Source organism: Haematobia irritans, chromosome 3 (assembly GCF_050003625.1).
Source record: "Haematobia irritans isolate KBUSLIRL chromosome 3, ASM5000362v1, whole genome shotgun sequence".
NCBI classification, from domain to species: Eukaryota; Metazoa; Arthropoda; class Insecta; order Diptera; family Muscidae; genus Haematobia; species Haematobia irritans.
The window spans coordinates 73,710,737-73,734,328 of record NC_134399.1 but is presented as its reverse complement, the minus strand read 5'-3'; positions in this window follow the sequence as shown (position 1 = coordinate 73,734,328).

The following is a 23,592-nucleotide window of genomic DNA, read 5'->3' as shown; positions in this document are numbered from 1 at the left end:
TTGTCAAAAGAAGTTTTTCATATAAAAATTTCAATTTTTTTAGGTTTTGGGTGGATTTTTCAATTTTTTGAGGGTGGTCACGAATTAAAGTCCTTTTCGCTCTAGGACGCATATTTAAGGAGATATGGGCAAAAGAAGTTTTTCATATAAAAATTTCAATTTTTTTAGGTTTTGGGTGGATTTTTTAATTTTTTGAGGGTGGTCACGAATTAAAGTCCTTTTCGCTCTAGGACGCATATTTAAGGAGATATGGGCAAAAGAAGTTTTTCATATAAAAATTTCAATTAAAGTCCTTTTCGCTCTAGGACGCATATTTAAGGAGATATGGGCAAAAGAAGTTTTTCATATAAAAATTTCAATTTTTTTAGGTTTTGGGTGGATTTTTGAATTTTTTGAGGGTGGTCACGAATTAAAGTCCTTTTCGCTCTAGGACGCATATTTAAGGAGATATGGGCAAAAGAAGTTGTTCATATAAAAATTTAATTTTTTTTAGGTTTTTGGTGGATTTTTCAATTTTTTGAGGGTGGTCACGAATTAAAGTCCTTTTCGCTCTAGGACGCATATTTAAGGAGATATGGGCAAAAGAAGTTTTTCATATAAAAATTTAATTTTTTTTAGGTTTTAGGTGGATTTTTCAATTTTTTGAGGGTGGTCACGAATTACCATCCTTTTCGCTCTAGGACGCATATTTAAGGAGATATAGCCAAAAGAGGTTTTTCATATAAAAATTTCAATTTTTTTAGGTTTTGGGTGGATTTTACAATTTTTTGAGGGTGGTCACGAATTAAAGTCCTTTTCGCTCTAGGACGCATATTTAAGGAGATATGTGCAAAAGAAGTTTTTCATATAAAAATTTAAATTTTTTTAGGTTTTGGGTGGATTTTTCAATTTTTTGGGGGTGGTCACGAATTAAAGTCCTTTTCGCTCTAGGACGCTTAGTTTAGGAGATATTTGTCAAAAGAAGTTTTTCATATAAAAATTTCAATTTTTTTAGGTTTTGGGTGGATTTTTCAATTTTTTGAGGGTGGTCACGAATTAAAGTCCTTTTCGCTCTAGGACGCATATTTAAGGAGATATGGGCAAAAGAAGTTTTTCATATAAAAATTTCAATTTTTTTAGGTTTTTAGGGTGGTCACGAATTAAAGTCCTTTTCGCTCTAGGACGCATATTTAAGGAGATATGGGCAAAAGAAGTTTTTCATATAAAAATTTAAATTTTTTTAGGTTTTGGGTGGATTTTTCAATTTTTTGAGGGTGGTCACGAATTAAAGTCCTTTTCGCTCTAGGACGCATATTTAAGGAGATATGGGCAAAAGAAGTTTTCCATATAAAAATTTCAATTTTTTTAGGTTTTGGGTGGATTTTTGAATTTTTTGAGGGTGGTCACGAATTAAAGTCCTTTTCGCTCTAGGACGCATATTTAAGGAGATATGGGCAAAAGAAGTTTTTCATATAAAAATTTCAATGAAAGGCCTTTTCGCTCTAGGACACATATTTAAGGAGATATGGGCAAAAGAAGTTTTTCATATAAAAATTTAAATTTTTTTAGGTTTTGGGTGGATTTTTGAATTTTTTGAGGGTGGTCACGAATTAAAGTCCTTTTCGCTCTAGGACGCATATTTAAGGAGATATGGGCAAAAGAAGTTTTTCATATAAAAATTTCAATTTTTTTAGATTGTGGGTGGATTTGTTAATTTTTTGAGGGTGGTCACGAATTAAAGTCCTTTTCGCTCTAGGACGCATATTTAAGGAGATATGGACAAAAGAAGTTTTTCATATAAAAATTTAAATTTTTCTAGGTTTTGGGTGGAGTTTTCAATTTTTTGAGGGTGGTCACGAATTAAAGTCCTCTTCGCTCTAGGACGCATATTTAAGGAGATATAGCCAAAAGAAGTTTTTCATATAAAAATTTCAATTTTTTTAGGGTTTGGGTGGATTTTTCAATTTTTTGAGGCTGAAGAAGTTTTTCATATAAAAATTTAAATTTTTTTAGGTTTTGGGTGGATTTTTCAATTTTTTTAGGGGTGGTCACGAATTAAAGTCCTTTTCGCTCTAGGACGCATATTTAAGGAGAAATGGCAAAAGAAGTTTTTCATATAAAAATTTCAAATTTTTTAGGTTTTGAGTGGATTTTTCAATTTTTTGGGAGTGGTCACGAATTAAAGTCCTTTTCGCTCTAGGACGCATATTTAAGGAGATATGGGCAAAAGAAGTTTTTCATATAAAAATTTCAATTTTTTTAGGTTTTGGGTGGATTTTTCAATTTTTTGGGGTGGTCACGAAAAAAGTCCTTTTCGCTCTAGGACGCATATTTAAGGAGATATGGGCAAAAGAAGTTTTTCATATAAAAATTTAAATTTTTTTAGGTTTTGGGTGGATTTTTCAATTTTTTGAGGGTGGTCACGAATTAAAGTCCTTTTCGCTCTAGGACGCATATTTAAGGAGATATGGGCAAAAGAAGTTTTCCATATAAAAATTTCAATTTTTTTAGGTTTTGGGTGGATTTTTGAATTTTTTGAGGGTGGTCACGAATTAAAGTCCTTTTCGCTCTAGGACGCATATTTAAGGAGATATGGGCAAAAGAAGTTTTTCATATAAAAATTTCAATGAAAGGCCTTTTCGCTCTAGGACACATATTTAAGGAGATATGGGCAAAAGAAGTTTTTCATATAAAAATTTAAATTTTTTTAGGTTTTGGGTGGATTTTTGAATTTTTTGAGGGTGGTCACGAATTAAAGTCCTTTTCGCTCTAGGACGCATATTTAAGGAGATATGGGCAAAAGAAGTTTTTCATATAAAAATTTAAATTTTTTTAGATTGTGGGTGGATTTGTTAATTTTTTGAGGGTGGTCACGAATTAAAGTCCTTTTCGCTCTAGGACGCATATTTAAGGAGATATGGACAAAAGAAGTTTTTCATATAAAAATTTAAATTTTTCTAGGTTTTGGGTGGAGTTTTCAATTTTTTGAGGGTGGTCACGAATTAAAGTCCTCTTCGCTCTAGGACGCATATTTAAGGAGATATAGCCAAAAGAAGTTTTTCATATAAAAATTTCAATTTTTTTAGGGTTTGGGTGGATTTTTCAATTTTTTGAGGCTGGTCACGAATTAAAGTCCTTTTCGCTCTAGGACGCATATTTAAGGAGATATAGCCAAAAGAAGTTTTTCATATAAAAATTTAAATTTTTTTAGGTTTTGGGTGGATTTTTCAATTTTTTTAGGGGTGGTCACGAATTAAAGTCCTTTTCGCTCTAGGACGCATATTTAAGGAGAAATGGCAAAAGAAGTTTTTCATATAAAAGTTTCAAATTTTTTAGGTTTTGAGTGGATTTTTCAATTTTTTGGGAGTGGTCACGAATTAAAGTCCTTTTCGCTCTAGGACGCATATTTAAGGAGATATGGGCAAAAGAAGTTTGTCATATAAAAATTTCAATTTTTTTAGGTTTTGGGTGGATTTTTCAATTTTTTGGGGTGGTCACGAAAAAAAGTCCTTTTCGCTCTAGGATGCATAGTTTAGGAGATATGGGCAAAAGAAGTTTTTCATATAAAAATTTCAATTTTTTTAGGTTTTGGGTGGATTTTTCAATTTTTTGAGGGTGGTCACGAATTACCATCCTTTTCGCTCTAGGACGCATATTTAAGGAGATATGGCCAAAAGAAGTTTTTCATATAAAAATTTCAATTTTTTTAGGTTTTGGGTGGATTTTTCAATTTTTTGAGGGTGGTCACGAATTACCATCCTTTTCGCTCTAGGACGCATATTCAAGGAGATATAGCCAAAAGAAGTTTTTCATATAAAAATTTAAATTTTTTTAGGTTTTGGGTGGATTTTTCAATTTTTTGAGGGTGGTCACGAATTAAAGTCCTTTTCGCTCTAGGACGCATATTTAAGGAGATATGGGCAAAAGAAGTTTTTCATATAAAAATTTCAATTTTTTTAGGTTTTGGGTGGATTTTTCAATTTTTTTTTTGGGGTGGTCACGAATTAAAGTCCTTTTCGCTCTAGGACGCTTAGTTTAGGAGATATGGGCAAAAGAAGTTTTTCATATAAAAATTTCAATTTTTTTAGGTTTTGAGTGGATTTTTCAATTTTTTGAGGGTGGTCACGAATTAAAGTCCTTTTCGCTCTAGGACGCATATTTAAGGAGATACGGGCAAAAGAAGTTTTTCATATAAAAATTTCAATTTTTTTAGGTTTTGGGTGGATTTTAAATTTTTTGAGGGTGGTCACGAATTAAAGTCCTTTTCGCTCTAGGACGCATATTTAAGGAGATATGGACAAACGAAGTTTTTCATATAAAAATTTAAATTTTTCTAGGTTTTGGGTGGATTTTTCAATTTTTTGAGGGTGGTCACGAATTAAAGTCCTTTTCGCTCTAGGACGCATATTTAAGGAGATATGGGCAAAAGAAGTTTTTCATATAAAAATTTCAATTTTTTTAGGTTTTGGGTGGATTTTTCAATTTTTTTGGGGTGGTCACGAAATAAAGTCCTTTTCGCTCTAGGACGCATAGTTTAGGAGATATGGGCAAAAGAAGTTTTTCATATAAAAATTTCAATTTTTTTAGGTTTTGGGTGGATTTTTCAATTTTTTGAGGGTGGTCACGAATTAAAGTCCTTTTCGCTCTAGGACGCATATTTAAGGAGATATGGGCAAAAGAAGTTTTTCATATAAAAATTTCAATTTTTTTAGGTGTTGGGTGGATTTTTCAATTTTTTGAGAGTGGTCACGAATTAAAGTCCTTTTCGCTCTAGGACGCACATTTAAGGAGATATGGGCAAAAGAAGTTTTTCATATAAAAATTTCAATTTTTTTAGGTTTTGGGTGGATTTTTCAATTTTTTTGGGGTGGTCACGCATTAAAGTCCTTTTCGCTCTAGGACGCATATTTAAGGAGATATAGCCAAAAGAAGTTTTTCATATAAAAATTTAAATTTTTTTAGGTTTTGGGTGGAGTTTTCAATTTTTTGAGGGTGGTCACGAATTAAAGTCCTCTTCGCTCTAGGACGCATATTTAAGGAGATATAGCCAAAAGAAGTTTTTCATATAAAAATTTCATTTTTTTTAGGGTTTGGGTGGATTTTTCAATTTTTTGAGGGTGGTCACGAATTAAAGTCCTTTTCGCTCTAGGACGCATATTTAAGGAGATATAGCCAAAAGAATTTTTCATATAAAAATTTAAATTTTTTTAGGTTTTGGGTGGATTTTTCAATTTTTTTAGGGGTGGTCACGAATTAAAGTCCTTTTCGCTCTAGGACGCATATTTAAGGAGAAATGGCAAAAGAAGTTTTTCATATAAAAATTTCAAATTTTTTAGGTTTTGAGTGGATTTTTCAATTTTTTGGGAGTGGTCACGAATTAAAGTCCTTTTCGCTCTAGGACGCATATTTAAGGAGATATGGGCAAAAGAAGTTTTTCATATAAAAATTTCAATTTTTTTAGGTTTTGGGTGGATTTTTCAATTTTTTGGGGTGGTCACGAAAAAAGTCCTTTTCGCTCTAGGATGCATAGTTTAGGAGATATGGGCAAAAGAAGTTTTTCATATAAAAATTTCAATTTTTTTAGGTTTTGGGTGGATTTTTCAATTTTTTGAGGGTGGTCACGAATTACCATCCTTTTCGCTCTAGGACGCATATTTAAGGAGATATGGCCAAAAGAAGTTTTTCATATAAAAATTTCAATTTTTTTAGGTTTTGGGTGGATTTTTCAATTTTTTGAGGGTGGTCACGAATTACCATCCTTTTCGCTCTAGGACGCATATTTAAGGAGATATAGCCAAAAGAAGTTTTTCATATAAAAATTTCAATTTTTTTAGGTTTTGGGTGGATTTTTCAATTTTTTGAGGGTGGTCACGAAATAAAGTCCTTTTCGCTCTACGACGCATATTTAAGGAGATATGGGCAAAAGAAGTTTTTCATATAAAAATTTCAATTTTTTTAGGTTTTGGGTGGATTTTTCAATTTTTTTGGGGTGGTCACGAATTAAAGTCCTTTTCGCTCTAGGACGCATATTTAAGGAGATATGGGCAAAAGAAGTTTTTCATATAAAAATTTCAAATTTTTTAGGTTTTGAGTGGATTTTGCAATTTTTTGGGAGTGGTCACGAATTAAAGTCCTTTTCGCCCTAGGACGCATATTTAAGGAGATATGGGCAAAAGAAGTTTTTCATATAAAAATTTCAATTTTTTTAGGTTTTGGGTGGATTTTTCAATTTTTTGGGGTGGTCACGAAATAAAGTCCTTTTCGCTCTAGGATGCATAGTTTAGGAGATATGGGCAAAAGAAGTTTTTCATATAAAAATTTCAATTTTTTAGGTTTTGGGTGGATTTTTCAATTTTTTGAGGGTGGTCACGAATTAAAGTCCTTTTCGCTCTAGGACGCATATTTAAGGAGATATGGGCAAAAGAAGTTTTTCATATAAAAATTTCAATTTTTTTAGGTTTTGGGTGGATTTTTCAATTTTTTTGGGGTGGTCACGAATTAAAGTCCTTTTCGCTCTAGGACGCATATTTAAGGAGATATGGACAAACGAAGTTTTTCATATAAAAATTTAAATTTTTCTAGGTTTTGGGTGGATTTTTCAATTTTTTGAGGGTGGTCACGAATTAAAGTCCTTTTCGCTCTAGGACGCATATTTAAGGAGATATGGGCAAAAGAAGTTTTTCATATAAAAATTTAAATTTTTTTAGGTTTTGGGTGGATTTTGGAATTTTTTGAGGGTGGTCACGAATTAAAGTCCTTTTCGCTCTAGGACGCATATTTAAGGAGATATGGGCAAAAGAAGTTTTTCATATAAAAATTTCAATTTTTTTAGGTTTTGGGTGGATTTTTCAATTTTTTGAGGGTGGTCACGAATTACCATCCTTTTCACTCTAGGACGCATATTTAAGGAGATATGGCCAAAAGAAGTTTTTCATATAAAAATTTCAATTTTTTTAGGTTTTGGGTGGATTTTTCAATTTTTTGAGGGTGGTCACGAATTACCATCCTTTTCGCTCTAGGACGCATATTTAAGGAGATATAGCCAAAAGAAGTTTTTCATATAAAAATTTCAATTTTTTTAGGTTTTGGGTGGATTTTTCAATTTTTTGAGGGTGGTCACGAATTAAAGTCCTTTTCGCTCTAGGACGCTTAGTTTAGGAGATATGGGCAAAAGAAGTTTTTCATATAAAAATTTCAATTTTTTTAAGTTTTGAGTGGATTTTTCAATTTTTTGAGGGTGGTCACGAATTAAAGTCCTTTTCGCTCTAGGACGCATATTTAAGAAGATATGGGCAAAAGAAGTTTTTCATATAAAAATTTCAATTTTTTTAGGTTTTGGGTGGATTTTACATTTTTTGAGGGTGGTCACGAATTAAAGTCCTTTTCGCTCTAGGACGCATATTTGAGGAGATATGGACAAACGAAGTTTTTCATATAAAAATTTAAATTTTTCTAGGTTTTGGGTGGATTTTTCAATTTTTTGAGGGAGGTCACGAATTAAAGTCCTTTTCGCTCTAGGACGCATATTTAAGGAGATATGGGCAAAAGAAGTTTTCCATATAAAAATTTCAATTTTTTTAGGTTTTGGGTGGATTTTTCAATTTTTTGAGGGTGGCCACGAATTAAAGTCCTTTTCGCTCTAGGACGCATATTTAAGGATATATGGCCAAAAAAGTTTTTCATATAAAAATTTCAATTTTTTTAGGTTTTGGGTGGATTTTTCAATTTTTTGAGGGTGCTTACAAATTAGCATCCTTTTCGCTCCAAGACGCATATTTAAGGAGATATAGCCAAAAGAAGTTTTTCATATAAAAATTTCAATTTTTTTAGGTTTTGGGTGGATTTTTAAATTTTTTGAGGGTGGTCACGAATTAAAGTCCTTGTCGATCTAGGACGCATATTTAAGGAGATATGGGCAAAAGAAGTTTTTCATATAAAAATTTAATTTTTTTTAGGTTTTGAGTGGACTTTTCAATTTTTTGGGGGTGGTCACGAATTAAAGTCCTTTTCGCTCTAGGACGCATATTTAAGGAGATATGGGCAAAAGAAGTTTTTCATATAAAAATTTCAATTTTTTTAGGTTTTGGGTGGATTTTTCAATTTTTTTGGGGTGGTCACGAAATAAAGTCCTTTTCACTCTAGGACGCATAGTTTAGGAGATATGGGCAAAAGAAGTTTTTCATATAAAAATTTCAATTTTTTTAGGTTTTGGGTGGATTTTTAAATTTTTTGAGGGTGGTCACGAATTAAAGTCCTTTTCGCTCTAGGACGCATATTTAAGGAGATATGGGCAAAAGAAGTTTTTCATATAAAAATTTCAATTTTTTTAGGTGTTGGGTGGATTTTTCAATTTTTTGAGAGCGGTCACGAATTAAAGTCCTTTTCGCTCTAGGACGCACATTTAAGGAGATATGGGCAAAAGAAGTTTTTCATATAAAAATTTCAATTTTTTTAGGTTTTGGGTGGATTTTTCAATTTTTTTGGGGTGGTCATGCATTAAAGTCCTTTTCGCTCTAGGACGCATAGTTTAGGAGATATGGGCAAAAGAAGTTTTTCATATAAAAATTTCAATTTTTTTAGGTTTTGGGTGGATTTTTCAATTTGTTGAGGGTGGTCACGAATTAAAGTCCTTTTCGCTCTAGGACGCATATTTAAGGAGATATGGCCAAAAGAAGTTTTTCATATAAAAATTTCAATTTTTTTAGGTTTTGGGTGGATTTTTCAATTTTTTGAGGGTGGTCACGAATTACCATCCTTTTCGCTCTAGGACGCATATTTAAGGAGATATGGCCAAAAGAAGTTTTTCATATAAAAATTTCAATTTTTTTAGGTTTTGGGTGGATTTTTTAATTTTTTGAGGGTGGTCACGAAGTAAAGTCCTTTTCGCTCTAGGACGCATATTTAAGGAGATATGGACGAAAGAAGTTTTTCATATAAAAATTTCAATTTTTCTAGGTTTTGGGTGGATTTTGCAATTTTTTGAGGGTGGTCACGAATTAAAGTCCTTTTCGCTCTAGGACGCATATTTAAGGAGATATAGCCAAACGAAGTTTTTCATATAAAAATTTCATTTTTTTAGGTTTTGGGTGGATTTTTCAATTTTTTGAGAGTGGTCACGAATTAAAGTCCTTTTCGCTCTAGGACGCACATTTAAGGAGATATGGGCAAAAGAAGTTTTTCATATAAAAATTTCAATTTTTTTAGGTTTTGGGTGGATTTTTCAATTTTTTTGGGGTGGTCACGAATTAAAGTCCTTTTCGCTCTAGGGCGCTTAGTTTAGGAGATATGGGCAAACGAAGTTTTTCATATAAAAATTTCAATTTTTTTAGGTTTTGGGTGGATTTTTCAATTTTTTTAGGGTGGTCACGTATTAAAGTCCTTTTCGCTCTAGGATGCATAGTTTAGGAGATATGGGCAAAAGAAGTTTTTCATATAAAAATTTCAATTTTTTTAGGTTTTGGGTGGATTTTTCAATTTTTTGAGGGTGGTCACGAATTACCATCCTTTTCGCTCTAGGACGCATATTTAAGGAGATATAGCCAAAAGAAGTTTTTCATATAAAAATTTCAATTTTTTTAGATTTTGGGTGGATTTTTCAATTTTTTGAGGGTGGTCACGAATTAAAGTCCTTTTCGCTCTAGGACGCATATTTAAGGAGATATGGGCAAAAGAAGTTTTTCATATAAAAATTTCAATTTTTTTAGGTTTTGGGTGGATTTTTTAATTTTTTGAGAGTGGTCACGAATTAAAGTCCTTTTCGCTCTAGGACGCATATGTAAGGAGATATGGACGAAAGAAGTTTTTCATATAAAAATTTAAATTTTCCTAGGTTTTGGGTGGATTTTTCAATTTTTTTGGGGTGGTCACGAATTAAAGTCCTTTTCACTCTAGGACGCATATTTAAGGAGATATGGACAAACGAAGTTTTTCATATAAAAATTTCAATTTTTTTAGGTTTTGGGTGGATTTTTCAATTTTTTGGGGGTGGTCACGAAATAAAGTCCTTTTCGCTCTAGGATGCATAGTTTAGGAGATATGGACAAAAGAAGTTTTTCATATAAAAATTTCAATTTTTTTAGGTTTTGGGTGGATTTTTCAATTTTTTGAGGGTGGTCACGAATTAAAGTCCTTTTCGCTCTAGGACGCATATTTAAGGAGATATGGCCAAAAGAAGTTTTTCATATAAAAATTTCAATTTTTTTAGGTTTTGGGTGGATTTTTAAATTTTTTGAGGGTGGTCACGAATTACCATCCTTTTCGCTCTAGGACGCATATTTAAGGAGATATAGCCAAAAGAAGTTTTTCATATAAAAATTTCAATTTTTTTAGGTTTTGGGTGGATTTTTCAATTTTTGAGGGTGGTCACGAATTAAAGTCCTTTTCGCTCTAGGACGCATATTTAAGGAGATATGGGCAAAAGAAGTTTTTCATATAAAAATTTCAATTTTTTTAGGTTTTGGGTGGATATTTCAATTTTTTTGGGGTGGTCACGAAATAAAGTCCTTTCCGCTCTAGGACGCATAGTTTACGAGATATGGGCAAAAGAAGTTTTTCATATAAAAATTTCAATTTTTTTAGGTTTTGGGTGGATTTTTCAATTTTTTGAGGGTGGTCACGAATTAAAGTCCTTTTCGCTCTAGGGCGCATATTTAAGGAGATATGGGCAAAAGAAGTTTTTCATATAAAAATTTAAATTTTTTTAGGTTTTGAGTGGACTTTTCAATTTTTTGGTGGTGGTCACGAATTAAAGTCCTTTCCGCTCTAGGACGCATATTTAAGGAGATATGGCCAAAAGAAGTTTTTCATATAAAAATTTCAATTTTTTTAGGTTTTGGGTGGATTTTTCAATTGTTTGAGGGTGGTCACGAATTACCATCCTTTTCGCTCTAGGACGCATATTTAAGGAGATATAGCCAAAAGAAGTTTTTCATATAAAAATTTCAATTTTTTTAGGTTTTGGGTGGATTTTCCAATTTTTTTGGGGTGGTCACGAATTAAAGTCCTTTTCGCTCTAGGACGCATAGTTTAGGAGATATGGGCAATAGAAGTTTTTCATATAAAAATTTAAATTTTTTTAGGTTTTGGGTGGATTTTTCAATTTTTTGAGGGTGGTCACGAATTAAAGTCCTTTTCGCTCTAGGACGCATATTTAAGGAGATATGGGCAAAAGAAGTTTTTCATATAAAAATTTCAATTTTTTTAGGTTTTGGGTGGATTTTTCAATTTTTTTGGGGTGGTCACGAAATAAAGTCTTTTTCGCTCTAGGACGCATAGTTTAGGAGATATGGGCAAAAGAAGTTTTTCATATAAAAATTTCAATTTTTTTAGGTTTTGGGTGGATTTTTCAATTTTTTGAGGGTGGTCACGAATTAAAGTCCTTTTCGCTCTAGGACGCATATTTAAGGAGATATGGGCAAAAGAAGTTTTTCATATAAAAATTTAAATTTTTTTAGGTTTTGAGTGGACTTTTCAATTTTTTGGGGGTGGTCACGAATTAAAGTCCTTTCCGCTCTAGGACGCATATTTAAGGAGATTTGGCCAAAAGAAGTTTTTCATATAAAAATTTAAATTTTTTTAGGTTTTGAGTGGACTTTTCAATTTTTTGGGGGTGGTCACGAATTAAAGTCCTTTCCGCTCTAGGACGCATATTTAAGGAGATATGGCCAAAAGAAGTTTTTCATATAAAAATTTCAATTTTTTTAGGTTTTGGGTGGATTTTTCAATTTTTTGAGGGTGGTCACGAATTACCATCCTTTTCGCTCTAGGACGCATATTTAAGGAGATATGGCCAAAAGAAGTTTTTCATATAAAAATTTCAATTTTTTTAGGTTTTGGGTGGATTTTTCAATTTTTTGAGGGTGGTCACGAATTACCATCCTTTTCGCTCTAGGACGCATATTTAAGGAGATATAGCCAAACGAAGTTTTTCATATAAAAATTTCAATTTTTTTAGGTTTTGGGTGGATTTTTCAATTTTTTGAGGGTGGTCACGAATTAAAGTCCTTTTCGCTCTAGGACGCATATTTAAGGAGATATGGGCAAAAGAAGTTTTTCATATAAAAATTTCAATTTTTTTAGGTTTTGTGTGGATTTTTCAATTTTTTTGGGGTGGTCACGAATTAAAGTCCTTTTCGCTCTAGGACGCTTAGTTTAGGAGATATGGGCAAAAGAAGTTTTTCATATAAAAATTTCAATTTTTTTAGGTTTTGGGTGGATTTTTCAATTTTTTGAGGGTGGTCACGAATTAAAGTCCTTTTCGCTCTAGGACGCATATTTAAGGAGATATGGGCAAAAGAAGTTTTTCATATAAAAATTTCAATTTTTTTAGGTTTTGGGTGGATTTTAAATTTGTTGAGGGTGGTCACGAATTAAAGTCCTTTTCGCTCTAGGACGCATATTTAAGGAGATATGGACAAACGAAGTTTTTCATATAAAAATTTAAATTTTTCTAGGTTTTGGGTGGATTTTTCAATTTTTTGAGGGTGGTCACGAATTAAAGTCCTTTTCGCTCTAGGACGCATATTTAAGGAGATATAGCCAAAAGAAGTTTTTCATATAAAAATTTCAATTTTTTTAGGTTTTGGGTGGATTTTTGAATTTTTTGAGGGTGGTCACGAATTAAAGTCCTTTTCGCTCTAGGACGCATATTTAAGGATATATGGCCAAAAGAAGTTTTTCATATAAAAATTTCAATTTTTTTTAGGTTTTGGGTGGATTTTTCAATTTTTTTAGGGTGCTCACGAATTACCATCCTTTTCGCTCTAGGACGCATATTTAAGGAGATATAGCCAAAAGAAGTTTTTCATATAAAAATTTCAATTTTTTTAGGTTTTGGGTGGATTTTTCAATTTTTTGAGGGTGGTCACGAATTAAAGTCCTTTTCGCTCTAGGACGCATATTTAAGGAGATATGGGCAAAAGAAGTTCTTCATATAAAAATTTCAATTTTTTTAGGTTTTGGGTGGATTTTTCAATTTTTTTGGGGTGGTCACGAAATAAAGTCCTTTTCGCTCTAGGACGCATAGTTTAGGAGATATGGGCAAAAGAAGTTTTTCATATAAAAATTTCAACTTTTTTAGGTTTTGGGTGGATTTTTCAATTTTTTGAGGGTGGTCACGAATTAAAGTCCTTTTCGCTCTAGGACGCATATTTAAGGAGATATGGGCAAAAGAAGTTTTTCATATAAAAATTTCAATTTTTTTAGGTTTTGGGTGGATTTTTCAATTTTTTGAGAGTGGTCACGAATTAAAGTCCTTTTCGCCCTAGGACGCACATTTAAGGAGATATGGGCAAAAGAAGTTTTTCATATAAAAATTTCAATTTTTTTAAGTTTTGAGTGGATTTTTCAATTTTTTGAGGGTGGTCACGAATTACCATCCTTTTCGCTCTAGGACGCATATTTAAGGAGATATGGCCAAAAGAAGTTTTTCATATAAAAATTTCAATTTTTTTAGGTTTTGGGTGGATTTTTCAATTTTTTTGGGGTGGTCACGAAATAAAGTCCTTTTCGCTCTAGGACGCATAGTTTAGGAGATATGGGCAAACGAAGTTTTTCATATAAAAATTTCAATTTTTTTAGGTTTTGGGTGGATTTTTCAATTTTTTTGGGGTGGTCACGAAATAAAGTCCTTTTCGCTCTAGGACGCATATTTAAGGAGATATGGACGAAAGAAGTTTTTCATATAAAAATTTCAATTTTTCTAGGTTTTGGGTGGATTTTGCAATTTTTTGAGGGTGGTCACGAATTAAAGTCCTTTTCGCTCTAGGACGCATATTTAAGGAGATATAGCCAAAAGAAGTTTTTCATATAAAAATTTCATTTTTTTAGGTTTTGGGTGGATTTTTCAATTTTTTGAGAGTGGTCGCGAATTAAAGTCCTTTTCGCTCCAGGACGCATAGTTTAGGAGATATGGGCAAAAGAAGTTTTTCATATAAAAATTTCAATTTTTTTAGGTTTTGGGTGGATTTTTCAATTTTTTGGGGGTGGTCACGAATTAAAGTCCTTTTCGCTCTACGACGCATATTTAAGGAGATATGGCCAAAAGAAGTTTTTCATATAAAAATTTCAATTTTTTAGGTTTTTGGTGGATTTTTAAATTTTTTGAGGGTGGTCACGAATTATCGTCCTTTTCGCTCTAGGACGCATATTTAAGGAGATGTAGCCAAAAGAAGTTTTTCATATAAAAATTTAAATTTTTTTAGGTTTTGGGTGGATTTTTCAATTTGTTGAGGGTGGTCACGAATTAAAGTCCTTTTCGCTCTAGGACGCATATTTAAGGAGATATGGGCAAAAGAAGTTTTTCATATAAAAATTTCAATTTTTTTAGGTTTTGGGTGGATTTTTCAATTTTTTTGGGGTGGTCACGAAATAAAGTCCTTTTCGCTCCAGGACGCATAGTTTAGGAGATATGGGCAAAAGAAGTTTTTCATATAAAAATTTCAATTTTTTTAGGTTTTGGGTGGATTTTTCAATTTTTTTGGGGTGGTCACGAATTAAAGTCCTTTTCGCTCTAGGGCGCTTAGTTTAGGAGATATGGGCAAACGAAGTTTTTCATATAAAAATTTCAATTTTTTTAGGTTTTGGGTGGATTTTTCAATTTTTTTAGGGTGGTCACGTATTAAAGTCCTTTTCGCTCTAGGATGCATAGTTTAGGAGATATGGGCAAAAGAAGTTTTTCATATAAAAATTTCAATTTTTTTAGGTTTTGGGTGGATTTTTCAATTTTTTGAGGGTGGTCACGAATTACCATCCTTTTCGCTCTAGGACGCATATTTAAGGAGATATAGCCAAAAGAAGTTTTTCATATAAAAATTTCAATTTTTTTAGATTTTGGGTGGATTTTTCAATTTTTTGAGGGTGGTCACGAATTAAAGTCCTTTTCGCTCTAGGACGCATATTTAAGGAGATATGGGCAAAAGAAGTTTTTCATATAAAAATTTCAATTTTTTTAGGTTTTGGGTGGATTTTTTAATTTTTTGAGAGTGGTCACGAATTAAAGTCCTTTTCGCTCTAGGACGCATATGTAAGGAGATATGGACGAAAGAAGTTTTTCATATAAAAATTTAAATTTTCCTAGGTTTTGGGTGGATTTTGCAATTTTTTTGGGGTGGTCACGAATTAAAGTCCTTTTCACTCTAGGACGCATATTTAAGGAGATATGGACAAACGAAGTTTTTCATATAAAAATTTCAATTTTTTTAGGTTTTGGGTGGATTTTTCAATTTTTTTGGTGTGGGCACGAAATAAAGTCCTTTTCGCTCTAGGATGCATAGTTTAGGAGATATGGGCAAAATAAGTTTTTCATATAAAAATTTCAATTTTTTTAGGTTTTGGGTGGATTTTTCAATTTTTTGAGGGTGGTCACGAATTAAAGTCCTTTTCGCTCTAGGACGCATATTTAAGGAGATATGGCCAAAAGAAGTTTTTCATATAAAAATTTCAATTTTTTTAGGTTTTGGGTGGATTTTTAAATTTTTTGAGGGTGGTCACGAATTACCATCCTTTTCGCTCTAGGACGCATATTTAAGGAGATATAGCCAAAAGAAGTTTTTCATATAAAAATTTCAATTTTTTTAGGTTTTGGGTGGATTTTTCAATTTTTGAGGGTGGTCACGAATTAAAGTCCTTTTCGCTCTAGGACGCATATTTAAGGAGATATGGGCAAAAGAAGTTTTTCATATAAAAATTTCAATTTTTTTAGGTTTTGGGTGGATATTTCAATTTTTTTGGGGTGGTCACGAAATAAAGTCCTTTCCGCTCTAGGACGCATAGTTTACGAGATATGGGCAAAAGAAGTTTTTCATATAAAAATTTCAATTTTTTTAGGTTTTGGGTGGATTTTTCAATTTTTTGAGGGTGGTCACGAATTAAAGTCCTTTTCGCTCTAGGGCGCATATTTAAGGAGATATGGGCAAAAGAAGTTTTTCATATAAAAATTTAAATTTTTTTAGGTTTTGAGTGGACTTTTCAATTTTTTGGGGGTGGTCACGAATTAAAGTCCTTTCCGCTCTAGGACGCATATTTAAGGAGATATGGCCAAAAGAAGTTTTTCATATAAAAATTTCAATTTTTTTAGGTTTTGGGTGGATTTTTCAATTGTTTGAGGGTGGTCACGAATTACCATCCTTTTCGCTCTAGGACGCATATTTAAGGAGATATAGCCAAAAGAAGTTTTTCATATAAAAATTTCAATTTTTTTAGGTTTTGGGTGGATTTTCCAATTTTTTTGGGGTGGTCACGAATTAAAGTCCTTTTCGCTCTAGGACGCATAGTTTAGGAGATATGGGCAATAGAAGTTTTTCATATAAAAATTTCAATTTTTTTAGGTTTTGGGTGGATTTTTGAATTTTTTGAGGGTGGTCACGAATTAAAGTCCTTTTCGCTCTAGGACGCATATTTAAGGAGATATGGGCAAAAGAAGTTTTTCATATAAAAATTTCAATTTTTTTAGGTTTTGGGTGGATTTTTCAATTTTTTTGGGGTGGTCACGAATTAAAGTCCTTTTCGCTCTAGGACGCTTAGTTTAGGAGATATGGGCAAAAGAAGTTTTTCATATAAAAATTTCAATTTATTTAGGTTTTGGGTGGATTTTTCAATTTTTTGAGGGTGGTCACGAATTAAAGTCCTTTTCGCTCTAGGACGCATATTTAAGGAGATATGGGCAAAAGAAGTTTTTCATATAAAAATTTCAATTTTTTTAGGTTTTGGGTGGATTTTTCAATTTTTTTGGGGTGGTCACGAAATAAAGTCTTTTTCGCTCTAGGACGCATAGTTTAGGAGATATGGGCAAAAGAAGTTTTTCATATAAAAATTTCAATTTTTTTAGGTTTTGGGTGGATTTTTCAATTTTTTGAGGGTGGTCACGAATTAAAGTCCTTTTCGCTCTAGGACGCATATTTAAGGAGATATGGGCAAAAGAAGTTTTTCATATAAAAATTTAAATTTTTTTAGGTTTTGAGTGGACTTTTCAATTTTTTGGGGGTGGTCACGAATTAAAGTCCTTTCCGCTCTAGGACGCATATTTAAGGAGATATGGCCAAAAGAAGTTTTTCATATAAAAATTTCAATTTTTTTAGGTTTTGAGTGGACTTTTCAATTTTTTGGGGGTGGTCACGAATTAAAGTCCTTTCCGCTCTAGGACGCATATTTAAGGAGATATGGCCAAAAGAAGTTTTTCATATAAAAATTTCAATTTTTTTAGGTTTTGGGTGGATTTTTCAATTTTTTGAGGGTGGTCACGAATTACCATCCTTTTCGCTCTAGGACGCATATTTAAGGAGATATAGCCAAACGAAGTTTTTCATATAAAAATTTCAATTTTTTTAGGTTTTGGGTGGATTTTTCAATTTTTTGAGGGTGGTCACGAATTAAAGTCCTTTTCGCTCTAGGACGCATATTTAAGGAGATATGGGCAAAAGAAGTTTTTCATATAAAAATTTCAATTTTTTTAGGTTTTGTGTGGATTTTTCAATTTTTTTGGGGTGGTCACGAATTAAAGTCCTTTTCGCTCTAGGACGCTTAGTTTAGGAGATATGGGCAAAAGAAGTTTTTCATATAAAAATTTCAATTTTTTTAGGTTTTGGGTGGATTTTTCAATTTTTTGAGGGTGGTCACGAATTAAAGTCCTTTTCGCTCTAGGACGCATATTTAAGGAGATATGGGCAAAAGAAGTTTTTCATATAAAAATTTCAATTTTTTTAGGTTTTGGGTGGATTTTAAATTTGTTGAGGGTGGTCACGAATTAAAGTCCTTTTCGCTCTAGGACGCATCTTTAAGGAGATATGGACAAACGAAGTTTTTCATATAAAAATTTCAATTTTTTTAAGTTTTGAGTGGATTTTTCAATTTTTTGAGGGTGGTCACGAATTACCATCCTTTTCGCTCTAGGACGCATATTTAAGGAGATATGGCCAAAAGAAGTTTTTCATATAAAAATTTCAATTTTTTTAGGTTTTGGGTGGATTTTTCAATTTTTTTGGGGTGGTCACGAAATAAAGTCCTTTTCGCTCTAGGACGCATAGTTTAGGAGATATGGGCAAACGAAGTTTTTCATATAAAAATTTCAATTTTTTTAGGTTTTGGGTGGATTTTTCAATTTTTTTGGGGTGGTCACGAAATAAAGTCCTTTTCGCTCTAGGATGCATAGTTTAGGAGATATGGGCAAAAGAAGTTTTTCATATAAAAATTTCAATTTTTTTAGGTTTTGGGTGGATTTTTCAATTTTTTGAGGGTGGTCACGAATTAAAGTCCTTTTCGCTCTAGGACGCATATTTAAGGAGATATGGCCAAAAGAAGTTTTTCATATAAAAACTTCAATTTTTTTAGGTTTTGGGTAGATTTTTCAATTTTTTGAGGGTGGTCACGAATTACCATCCTTTTCGCTCTAGGACGCATATTTAAGGAGATATGGCCAAAAGAAGTTTTTCATATAAAAATTTCAATTTTTTTAGGTTTTGGGTGGATTTTTCAATTTTTTGAGGGTGGTCACGAATTAAAGTCCTTTTCGCTCTAGGACGCATATTTAAGGAGATATGGGCAAAAGAAGTTTTTCATATAAAAATTTCAATTTTTTTAGGTTTTGGGTGGATTTTTTAATTTTTTGAGGGTGGTCACGAAGTAAAGTCCTTTTCGCTCTAGGACGCATATTTAAGGAGATATGGACGAAAGAAGTTTTTCATATAAAAATTTAAATTTTTCTAGGTTTTGGGTGGATTTTTCAATTTTTTGAGAGTGGTCACGAATTAAAGTCCTTTTCGCTCTAGGACGCACATTTAAGGAGATATGGGCAAAAGAAGTTTTTCATATAAAAATTTCAATTTTTTTAGGTTTTGGGTGGATTTTTCAATTTTTTTGGGGTGGTCACGAATTAAAGTCCTTTTCGCTCTAGGACGCATATTTAAGGAGATATAGCCAAAAGAAGTTTTTCATATAAAAATTTCAATTTTTTTAGGTTTTGGGTGGATTTTTCACTTTTTTGGGGTGGTCACGAATTAAAGTCCTTTTCGCTCTAGGACGCTTAGTTTTGGAGATATGGGCAAAAGAAGTTTTTCATATAAAAATTTAAATTTTTTTAGGTTTTGGGTGGATTTTTCAATTTTTTGAGGGTGGTCACGAATTAAAGTCCTTTTCGCTCTAGGACGCATATTTAAGGAGATATGGACAAAAGAAGTTTTTCATATAAAAATTTCAATTTTTTAGGTTTTGGGTGGATTTTTTAATTTTTTGAGGGTGGTCACGAATTAAAGTCCTTTTCGCTCTATGACGCATATTTAAGGAGATATGGGCAAAAGAAGTTTTTCATATAAAAATTTCAATTTTTTTAGGTTTTGGGTGGATTTTTCAATTTTTTGAGGGTGGCCACGAATTAAAGTCCTTTTCGCTCTAGGACGCATATTTAAGGAGATATGGACAAAAGAAGTTTTTCATATAAAAATTTCAATTTTTTTAGGTTTTGGGTGGATTTTTCAATTTTTTGAGGGTGGTCACGAATTAAAGTCCTTTTCGCTCTAGGACGCATATTTAAGGAGATATGGGCAAAAGAAGTTTTTCATATAAAAATTTAAATTTTTTTAGGTTTTGAGTGGACCTTTCAATTTTTTGGGGGTGGTCACGAATTAAAGTCCTTTCCGCTCTAGGACGCATATTTAAGGAGATATGGCCAAAAGAAGTTTTTCATATAAAAATTTCAATTTTTTTAGGTTTTGGGTGGATTTTCAATTTTTTGAGGGTGGTCACGAATTACCATCCTTTTCGCTCTAGGACGCATATTTAAGGAGATATAGCCAAAAGAAGTTTTTCATATAAAAATTTCAATTTTTTTAGGTTTTGGGTGGATTTTCCAATTTTTAAGGACGCATATTTAAGGAGATATGGGCAAAAGAAGTTTTTCATATAAAAATTTCAATTTTTTTAGGTTTTGGGTGGATTTTTTAATTTTTTGAGGGTGGTCACGAATTAAAGTCCTTTTCGCTCTAGGACGCATATTTAAGGAGATATGGACGAAAGAAGTTTTTCATATAAAAATTTAAATTTTTCTAGGTTTTGGGTGGATTTTTCAATTTTTTGAGGGTGGTCACGAATTAAAGTCCTTTTCGCTCTAGGACGCATATTTAAGGAGATATAGCCAAAAGAAGTTTTTCATATAAAAATTTCAATTTTTTTAGGTTTTGGGTGGATTTTTCAATTTTTTGAGGGTGGTCACGAATTAAAGTCCTTTTCGCTCTATGACGCATATTTAAGGAGATATGGCCAAAAGAAGTTTTTCATATAAAAATTTCAATTTTTTTAGGTTTTGGGTGGATTTTTCAATTTTTTTGGGGTGGTCACGAAATAAAGTCCTTTTCGCTCTAGGACGCATTGTTTAGGAGATATTGGCAAAAGAAGTTTTTCATATAAAAATTTCAATTTTTTTTTAGGTTTTGGGTGGATTTTTCAATTTTTTGAGGGTGGTCACGAATTAAAGTCCTTTTCGCTCTAGGACGCATATTTAAGGAGATATGGGCAAAAGAAGTTTTTCATATAAAAATTTAAATTTTTTTAGGTTTTGGGTGGACTTTTCAATTTTTTGGGGGTGGTCACGAATTAAAGTCCTTTCCGCTCTAGGACGCATATTTAAGGAGATATGGCCAAAAGAAGTTTTTCATATAAAAATTTAAATTTTTTTAGGTTTTGGGTGGATTTTTCAATTTTTTGAGGGTGGTCACGAATTACCATCCTTTTCGCTCTAGGACGCATATTTAAGGAGATATAGCCAAAAGAAGTTTTTCATATAAAAATTTCAATTTTTTTAGGTTTTGGGTGGATTTTCCAATTTTTTTGGGGTGGTCACGAATTAAAGTCCTTTTCGCTCTAGGACGCATAGTTTAGGAGATATGGGCAAAAGAAGTTTTTCATATAAAAATTTCAATTTTTTTAGGTTTTGGGTGGATTTCTCAATTTTTTGAGGGTGGTCACGAATTAAAGTCCTTTTCGCTCTAGGACGCATATTTAAGGAGATATGGCCAAAAGAAGTTTTTCATATAAAAATTTCAATTTTTTTAGGTTTTGGGTGGATTTTTCAATTTTTTGGGGGTGGTCACGAATTAAAGTCCTTTTCGCTCTAGGACGCATATTTAAGGAGATATAGCCAAAAGAAGTTTTTCATATAAAAATTTTAATTTTTTTAGGTTTTGGGTGGATTTTTCAATTTTTTTGGGGTGGTCACGAATTAAAGTCCTTTTCGCTCTAGGACGCTTAGTTTAGGAGATATGGGCAAAAGAAGTTTTTCATATAAAAATTTAAATTTTTTTAGGTTTTGGGTGGATTTCTCAATTTTTTGAGGGTGGTCACGAATTAAAGTCCTTTTCGCTCTAGGACGCATATTTAAGGAGATATGGCCAAAAGAAGTTTTTCATATAAAAATTTAAATTTTTTTAGGTTTTGGGTGGATTTTTTAATTTTTTGAGGGTGGTCACGAATTAAAGTCCTTTTCGCTCTAGGACGCATATTTAAGGAGATATAGCCAAAAGAAGTTTTTCATATAAAAATTTTAATTTTTTTAGGTTTTGGGTGGATTTTTCAATTTTTTTGGGGTGGTCACGAATTAAAGTCCTTTTCGCTCTAGGACGCTTAGTTTAGGAGATATGGGCAAAAGAAGTTTTTCATATAAAAATTTAAATTTTTTTAGGTTTTGGGTGGATTTCTCAATTTTTTGAGGGTGGTCACGAATTAAAGTCCTTTTCGCTCTAGGACGCATATTTAAGGAGATATGGCCAAAAGAAGTTTTTCATATAAAAATTTCAATTTTTTTAGGTTTTGGGTGGATTTTTTAATTTTTTGAGGGTGGTCACGAATTAAAGTCCTTTTCGCTCTAGGACGCATATTTAAGGAGATATGGCCAAAAGAAGTTTTTCATATAAAAATTTCAATTTTTTTTAGGTTTTGGGTGGATTTTTTAATTTTTTGAGGGTGGTCACGAATTAAAGTCCTTTTCGCTCTAGGACGCATATTTAAGGAGATATGGCCAAAAGAAGTTTTTCATATAAAAATTTCAATTTTTTTAGGTTTTGGGTGGATTTTTCACTTTTTTGAGGGTGGTCACGAATTACCATCCTTTTCGCTCTAGGACGCATATTTAAGGAGATATGGGCAAAAGAAGTTTTTCATATAAAAATTTCAATTTTTTTAGGTTTTGGGTGGATTTTCCATTTTTTTTGGGGTGGTCACGAATTAAAGTCCTTTTCGCTCTAGGACGCTTAGTTTAGGAGATATGGGCAAAAGAAGTTTTTCATATAAAAATTTAAATTTTTTTAGGTTTTGGGTGGATTTTTCAATTTTTTTGGGGTGGTCACGAAATAAAGTCCTTTTCGCTCTAGGACGCATAGTTTAGGAGATATGGGCAAAAGAAGTTTTTCATATAAAAATTTAAATTTTTTTAGGTTTTGGGTGGATTTATCAATTTTTGAGGGTGGTCACGAATTAAAGTCCTTTTCGCTCTAGGACGCATATTTAAGGAGATATGGGCAAAAGAAGTTTTTCATATAAAAATTTAAATTTTTTTAGGTTTTGAGTGGACTTTTCAATTTTTTGGGGGTGGTCACGAATTAAAGTCATTTTCGCTCTAGGACGCATATTTAAGGAGATATGGCCAAAAGAAGTTTTTCATATAAAAATTTCAATTTTTTTAGGTTTTGGGTGGATTTTTCAATTTTTTGAGGGTGGTCACGAATTAAAGTCCTTTTCGCTCTAGGACACATATTTAAGGAGATATGGGCAAACGAAGTTTTTCATATAAAAATTTAAATTTTTTTAGGTTTTGGGTGGATTTTTCAATTTTTTGAGGGGTGGTCACGAATTAAAGTCCTTTTCGCTCTAGGACGCATATTTAAGGAGATATGGGCAAAAGAAGTTTTTCATATAAAAATTTCAAATTTTTTAGGTTTTGAGTGGATTTATCAATTTTTTGGGAGTGGTCACGAATTAAAGTACTTTTCGCTCTAGGACGCATATTTAAGGAGATATGGGCAAAAGAAGTTTTTCATATAAAAATTTCAATTTTTTTAGGTTTTGGGTGGATTTTTCAATTTTTTGGGGTGGTCACGAAATAAAGTCCTTTTCGCTCTGGATGCATAGTTTAGGAGATATGGGCAAAAGAAGTTTTTCATATAAAAATTTCAATTTTTTTAGGTTTTGGGTGGATTTTTCAATTTTTTGAGGGTGGTCACGAATTACCATCCTTTTCGCTCTAGGACGCATATTTAAGGAGATATGGCCAAAAGAAGTTTTTCATATAAAAATTTCAATTTGTTTAGGTTTTGGGTGGATTTTTCAATTTTTTGAGGGTGGTCACGAATTACCATCCTTTTCGCTCTAGGACGCATATTTAAGGAGATATAGCCAAAAGAAGTTTTTCATATAAAAATTTCAATTTTTTTAGGTTTTGGGTGGATTTTTCAATTTTTTGAGGGTGGTCACGAATTAAAGTCCTTTTCGCTCTAGGACGCATATTTAAGGAGATATGGGCAAACGAAGTTTTTCATATAAAAATTTCAATTTTTTTAGGTTTTGGGTCGATTTTTCAATTTGTTTGGGGTGGTCACGAATTAAAGTCCTTTTCGCTCTAGGACGCTTAGTTTA